The following is an 8,213-nucleotide window of genomic DNA, read 5'->3' on the forward strand; positions in this document are numbered from 1 at the left end:
TATTACCCAAGTTAATATCTTCACGTAAAATGAATAACTTGACAGATGTGGGTTACTCTTCAGAACTATGGATAAGTTGCGCAATTTGTATTGTTTACGACCCATAGCAATCTTAGTGTATTATCAAAGAGAACTCTGCCTTTTTAGTATGTTTTAAATTGCATAAATTGTTATATCTAACTAAAACAAAAAGGTATTTGGCAAACATGATATACACAATGTTTCTAGTTTCACATACTGATTAATTTATTACTGTGAAACTGATACATCGTCCTACTTTTATCACTGTTAAACTATCATTTGCTATTGCATACCTCCATAGCAAAAAATCGTTCATTAATCCCGAAATTAAATTACAACCATCCAAAGTAAATGAATGTTGGATTTTTCATCATTTCGCCTAGAAACATCTGATACGTATTCAAAATTTTTTGACAAATGTTTGAAGTTGAGTTAAATCGTTCATAGCGACAGTAATGATAAATATTTGCTATTCACTTCATATAAAAAAGGTCACTATTTGCCACTACAGTAAATAATAAGAAAACCGTTTCTTCTGTAAAAGAAAACTATCGAGATGGCAATGTTTTGTCTGTCCGTCCGCACTTTTCCTATCCGCACTCAGATCTTAAAAAACTACTGTGGCTAGAGGGCTGAATTTTGTTCTTGATCATCCACCCCCCAATCATCCAACATACCAAATTGCAGCCCTCTAGCCTCAGTAGTTTTTATTTTATTTAAAGTTAAGGTTAGCCATGATCGTGCGCCTGACACCACTATAGGTGCTTATGCATAGGTCACCACCGGGCCGTGGCTGAGATTTTAATGGGCTATGGCTGATAGTTTTATACAGCATCATACAATGTAGAGAAAAGTCGATTGCACCGAGGAAACTTCGGTGCATTTTTGACTTGTTTTTGTAGCGTCTGATAAAAGATCGTTAAGGAAGAGATGTGATCACCTCAGGTGAAATCGTTATCTGGAATCTTTTACGGAAGATTGAGTCTGATTCTCACGAGCAACTTTTATTGACCAGAATTTTCCTTTGGGTGAAAACTCGTTTCATATTCTCTTAGTTCAATCCTACTTTACAATCTCTCCTAACAACTGTTTGAGATTTTATTTTTAGCGTTGAATGACCTCATAGGTACCAGCCCGGATCCTCTGGCCTAAATTTTATATTCCAATAGAAATATTCAGTAGATCAACTTTTTTGCTTGTGCAATCTAATGACGGAGCTGCACGTGCGAAAATCACAAACGTTAACTTCATTGGTACCAGTTCGAGAGAGAGAGAGAGAGAGAGAGAGAGAGAGAGAGAGAGAGAGATTGTATGACTTTCAGTCGGGTTTTCGAATACCCAAAACGCTGAGTTCTTTTTCGCGATCATTATTAATAACAATTCAAGTAACAACACTCATGTTGGGAATAGCCAGTCATCCATATATCATAATTATTAAAGGACGGAAGACCCAACAATCTGAGGTGTCATACCCGTTATGCTTGTTTGATTTTTATGAGGTAAGTCAGTGGTTTGTATCTGATTCATCTTTACCATTCCCTAAATCCACGTTTGTAGAGCGCCTCAGCGGCATGGTTGGTATGGTATTGGCGTCCCACCTCGGTGGTCGCGGGTTCGATTCTCGGCCATTCCATTGAGGAGTGAGAGATGTGTATTTCTGGTGATAGAAGTTCACTCCCGACGTGGTTCGTTGGTCCCGTTGCTGAATAACCACTGGTTCCATACAACGTAAAAGCACCATACAAACAAACAAACAATTAATCCACGTTTGTTGACAAGAATGTTTGTGGATAAGCAAATTCTTTTGATTCTAATTGTTTATCATTTGGTTGAATATGCTCACTTCATTATGGAAAAAGATGACGTAGTTATACAAAATCATCTTCGTTAAGAGACAGGCGTCCCTTGAGATTGATTCCAGATGAGAGAATAACCCAATTTTATGTTTTCTAAGGAGACCGGAGACCTAATCAAGACAATTATTTGGCGGGGGGTTTAATATTCTTAAAAGGATATATAGCTTTTAAAAGACTGATCATTGGTGATTTAATTTTCACAGATAAGCTGACACCACAGAAAAAAATTAGGAATTACTTAATTTAGCTCGCTCAGTCATCTCTCAGTCATCTTTTTCTTATCTGTTCATCGACACGCCTTGCACAGACACCCATATCTACACAGGCAATATTCTTCATAGATGGAGTGATGAGAGAAGAAAGTAAATAAGTTTGTAATCGCAGGAAGTAGAGGAGAATCCGAACGAGAGTAAGGTTTTGAAGGAAACCCGGAAGACCGAGCAATATATGCTGATGTGGCTAGTGAAATAATTGAAAGAACTGATTAATACTGGAGTAAATCAAACAGATGGAGGTGGGTTGACATTCTAGATGAGCCATGAACTGAAACCATGAGGGTAACAGGCCATGTGTAAAAGTTTATAAAAAGACCTGAATTGTTTATGGAAGGCAAATGCAAAATGCCTGCAGGGACAGTTACTTTCCTGTATGGAAATCAGTTGTAAAGGCTACGTACAAATGAGAGGAAACTTGCTGAAGATATTGATATGAACTGTTTGCGCAGTAGTTACAATGTAAGAAGAACTGATAGAGTTAGGCATGTAGATATCTAAATGTAGTAAAGAGAGAATCTTAGGTGAAAAGATGAACAAGTATAAACACGAGAGTCTGGAGACCTACCCTATATTCAGTATATCTATTAAAGAAACGGAGACATTTCACACGGGATGGTTGTAGGAATCTGTGAGATTAGGAGAAGCCATATTCTTTATGGACGAAAACGACCTCTGCTATAAAGTTGCATATCCAAGGCACTAAGCTCCATTTGCAACCCTTTTCACACAGAAAATAACAAGCAGTATTTTGCCCAATAAAGTTTTACATATACATACACACACACACACACACACACACACACACACACACACACACACATATATATATATATATATATATTATATATAATATATATATATATATATATAATATATATATATATATTCAACAGGTAGGCGGAGGTTTCCTCTAAACCCAGCAATACAATGAAAGCAGGGGAAACACACCAACAGGTCAAAAAACTCATATTTATTAGTTGCAACGTTTCGAAGCCAACCAGCAGGCCTCATTTTCAAGCTACAAAGTAACAATATCTAATTAGTACAATAAAGTTAAGTTACAATATTAAAATACACAATATAAGACACAATAAGACAACCACAATTAAAATTACGAATAAGGAACAACAGTTCTGTCTGGAGACAAAGGAAGGAGTAACCAAAAAACCTAAACAGTTCATGGTGCTCAGCAAGGGGACCAGTTTTTAAATAAACAATGATTCATTAATTGTTAAAATCTTATGATTGGAGGCTTTGCCCAAAACCTTAAAGTCCTTGTATTGAATGGAATACCTACATTTATTGGTATGATCCCTTATGTTGTAAAATTCGGGATTTGAAAGCTTAGTGTCAGTTCAATGGCTGACAGCTCTATGTCTGTCGATTCGGACCTTAAATAACTTATATTGAATCGACACAGGTTACATTGTTTATAAAAAAACTAGTCCCCTCATTGAGCACCAAAGCCACGTCTACACCTTTTTACCTCTCGTGAACTGTTTACGTTTTTTGGTTAGTTCTTCCTCTGTCTCCACACTCGATGGTTGGTCCTCATTCGTATTTTTAACTGTGATTGCTTTATTGTATCTTATATTGCGTGTATATAAATATAAATATATATATATATATATATATATATATATATATATATATATATATATATATATATATATATGTGTGTGTGTGTGTGTGTGTGTGTGTGTGTGTGTGTCGTGTGTGTGTGGTGTGTGTGTGTGTGAAACAATGGAGCCCTACAAGATCTTTCGACTCAGGGTCCTTTACTTAGCAGACTGACATATATAAGGTTAATAATTTGTAGTATATATATATATATATATATATATATATTATATATATATATATATATATATATATATATATATATACATATATATTCTTTAAAAGCAATTGCTTTAGGGGCGCCAATAAGTTTCTTGCAGGTATCTGCATACCGAGGGAGTTTTTTCCGATTCTCCTTCGTCAATTTCTGGTGAAAAATACGCAAGAATTCCTTCTCCCATTTATTGAATTTGGTCGCGACAGCTGTTTCTCCTAATGGCATGATCAAGCGACTACTGGCTTACAATATGGCCATTCGGCCTATTTATTTCATCGTGTACGAAGTACCCATACCTCAAGGTCATACTTCCCATACGATGAAATAAATAGGACGAAAGGCCAAATTGTAAGCCAGTAGTCGTTTGATAATGCCATAAGGCGAAACAGCCGTCGCAACAAAATTCAATAAATGGAAGCAGGAAGTCTGCGTATTCTTCACCAGAAATTGACGAATGAGAATCGGAAAAAACTCCGTCGGTATGATGATACCTGCAAGAAACTTATTGATGCCACTAAAGCAATTGCTTTTAACGGAAATTGTATAAGAGAAAAACTATGCCCTAAAAGTATATATATATATACCTATATATATATATATATATATATATATATATATATATATATATATATATATATATATATATATATATATATATATATATATATATATATATATATATATATATATATATATATATATATATATATATATATATATATATATATATATATATATATATATATATATATATATATATATATATATGACTGGTAAAAATGTTCTGTAACAACAGAATTCCATCTAATAAAAGGAGCCCATAAAAACACCAAAATATAGAGAAAAAGTACTATATTTCAGAGACTGCTGTCTCCCTCTTCAGGTAGATGAATGAGAAAAGTTTACAGAAAAGGTGGTATTTATACCAAGAGGTCCATCCACAAACAAGCCATTTTAAGTCACCCCCGCTGATAATCTTCCTTTAATCTTCTTAAGGGTTGGTTGAATGAAGACGTTGTCGATCGTGTCCGAAATCCATGCTACTTTTGAGATGTTCATTACCTGCCTCTCTTTTATTAAGGCCGATTCCATCATTTGACTCTTGTACCGGCAGTTGCTGCTATAAATTACACGTGACAAATTCCAGTTTATTCTATGGTTATGTTCATTTATATGGTTGAAAATAGCCGAGTTCTGTTGTCCATACCTAACTGACCGTTTGTGTTGTATTAATCTCTGGGGAAGGGATTTACCTGTAAATCCGATGTAAGATTGGTCACAGTCCTGGCATGGGATTTCGTATACCCCAGAGTCCTTTGGAGATGTCTTTTGTTGGACGTTAATCAGGGATTTGGCTAAGGTGTTTGGGTAAGTAAATACAAAAGGGTTCGATTTTCCGAGGGGGTTGGTTATTCTCTTAATCGTGTCCAGGTGGGGAATTATTATTTTATTGTTGGGTGTATCTCTGGTCTTGTCTTTAGGGGGTCGGTAGAAAATTACGTTTGCTTTGTGAATTGCTTTCTCAATTATATGGTCAGGATATTTTAAAGACGAAAGTTGCTTGCGAATTAGTTCAAATTCTTTTTCCAGGAATTCTGGGGAACAAATTCGTAAGGCTCTTAAGAACAAGTTACTAGCTACACCTATTTTGATAGTAATGTCATGATAGCTAAAGTAGTGAATGTATGAAAGTGAGAACGTTGGTTTTCTGTATATGGTAAATTTGTATTCTGTCGTATCTCTGATTATTAAAACATCAAGAAAATGAATTTTGTTGTCTGTTTCCCATTCAACTTTAAATTTGATGCTGGGCACTAATGTGTTTAATTTCGAGAGGAATTCATTGAAATTGCCCCACCTATTATCCCAAAATGTTAGGATATCATCCACGTATCTCATCCACAGCATGTTTTTGGGTTTTATTGCATTTATTACTGTAGTTTCAAACTATTCCATGTACAGATTGGCTAGAACAGGACTTAAAGGACTACCCATACTACACCCGAATTTTTGCTTGTAGAATGATTCCCCGAATGAAAATACGTTATTAGATGCACATAATTCAACTAGCTTTATTATTTTGTCAAGCGCCAATGGGAAATGATCTGAATAAGGGGATAATTTTACCCTTAAAAACTAAAGAACGTCCTGTACTGGTACTTTAGTGAACAGGGAATCTACGTCAAGGCTTAAAAGTTTGATGTTGTGAAGTGGTATATGTGCTTCTCTGAATTTGTGACAAAAATCTTCCGAATGTTTAATGTGACTGGGAGAAAAAGTGCCTAAAAAAGGGGAAAGGAGGCCAGCTAACCATTTAGAAATTTTATAATTGAAAGCACCGGCACATGAAACGATGGGTCTGAATGGAAGATTGTCTTTGTGAGTTTTTGGGAAGGCCATAAAAATAGGGTAATTTAGGATTAATTACTTTAAATTTCTCTAATAGTTCAATACTCTTTTTGTCTTTGCCAATTAATCTTACTTTCCGAAAAAATTCTGTGGGAACGTTTTGGAGGGGATTTTTCGTCAGTTTTTCGTATGTGTTTGTGTCGCTAAGGAGCTGGTTGATTTTGTCAAGGTAGAAGTCTTTGTCCATTATTACGATTTTGCCGTCTTTGTCGGATCTACTTATTAAAATATCTAACTTTTTTAGCGAGTGGATGGCTATCATGAATCTGCGGGGAACAGGATATTTCTTATGTAAGTCAGTTAAAGCATTTAGTAACACTCCTTTTAAACATATCTCTTCACGGTTGTAGTTTTTGTCAGATATGAATTTATCAAAAGCCACTATGAAGTCTAGGTTGTTTTTGCGGTCTGGCATAAGGGCAAAGGATAAGCCTAAAAAAATTTAAACTAAATGTTGATTTACAGTAAAGGGGGTGTTGGATAAGTTTAAAACTTTGCCTTGTTGCTCAAGATTATTCCATGCACTATTGTCTATTAGGTTATTTAACTTGCGTAGAAGTCTGTTGGAATGAGTCACGCTATTATAGGCAGCAATGTCGGAACAGAATGAAATCAGATACCTGTATATGTGGTCCGTAGTGAGGAGGCGAAGATTAGACTGGGTTCCATATATCACTCTGGGTAGTACGAAGATGTCGTTTTTTCGTATCGGTGATTCTTTCCTCCAGGAAAATCTTGTTGTGAGAGAGGGAAGGGGTCCGATTGCAGAGTCCATCTCCCGAATCCGTACATTTTTGGTAGTACTTGTTTCTTTGAGGCATTCTTCTAAAATGTGTTTTTGGTTTTTCAAGAGCCGGTGTAGTCTGATCAGTTCTTTCTCAAACTTGCGAAAAATTGGCTTGACTTCTGGAAGTGAGTGAAGAATCCTGGAAAGGCAGTTGAATTCCATAATGGGCTGAAATGACTGGTAAAAATGTTCTGTAACAACAGAATTCCATCTAATAAAAGCCCATAAAACACCAAAATATAGAGAAAAAGTACTATATTTCAGAGACTGCTGTCTCCCTCCTTCAGGTAGATGAATTGAGAAAAGTTTACAGAAAAGATGGTATTTATACCAAGAGGTCCATCCACAAACAAGCCATTTTAAGTCACCTCCGCTGATAATCTTCCTTTAATCTTCTTAAGGGTTGGTTGAATGAAGGGTTGGTTGAATGAAGACGTTGTCGATCGACAACGTCTTCATTCAACCAACCCTTAAGAAGATTAAAGGAAGATTATCAGCGGGGGTGACTTAAAATGGCTTGTTTGTGGATGGACCTCTTGGTATAAATACCACCTTTTCTGTAAACTTTTCTCATTCATCTACCTGAAGAGGGAGACAGCAGTCTCTGAAATATAGTACTTTTTCTCTATATTTTGGTTTTTTTATGGGCTCCTTTTATTAGATGGAATTCTGTTGTTACAGAGCATTTTTACCAGTCATTTTCAGCCCATTATGGAATTCAACCGCCTTTCCAGGATTCTTCACTCACTTCCAGAAGTCAAGCCAATTTTTCGCAAGTTTGAGAAAGAACTAATCAGACTACACCGGCTGAAAAACCAAAAAACACTTTTTAGAAGAATGCCTCAAAGAACAAGTACTACCAAAAATGTACGGATTCGGGAGATGGACTCTGCAATCGGACCCCTTCCCTCTCTCACACAAGATTTTCCTGGAGGAAAGAATCACCGATACGAAAAACGACATCTTCGTACTACGCAGAGTGATATATGGAACCCAGTCTAATCTTCGCCTCCTCACTACGGACTACA

The sequence above is a fragment of the Macrobrachium nipponense genome, chromosome 44, assembly GCF_015104395.2.
Source record: "Macrobrachium nipponense isolate FS-2020 chromosome 44, ASM1510439v2, whole genome shotgun sequence".
NCBI lineage: Eukaryota > Metazoa > Arthropoda > Malacostraca > Decapoda > Palaemonidae > Macrobrachium > Macrobrachium nipponense.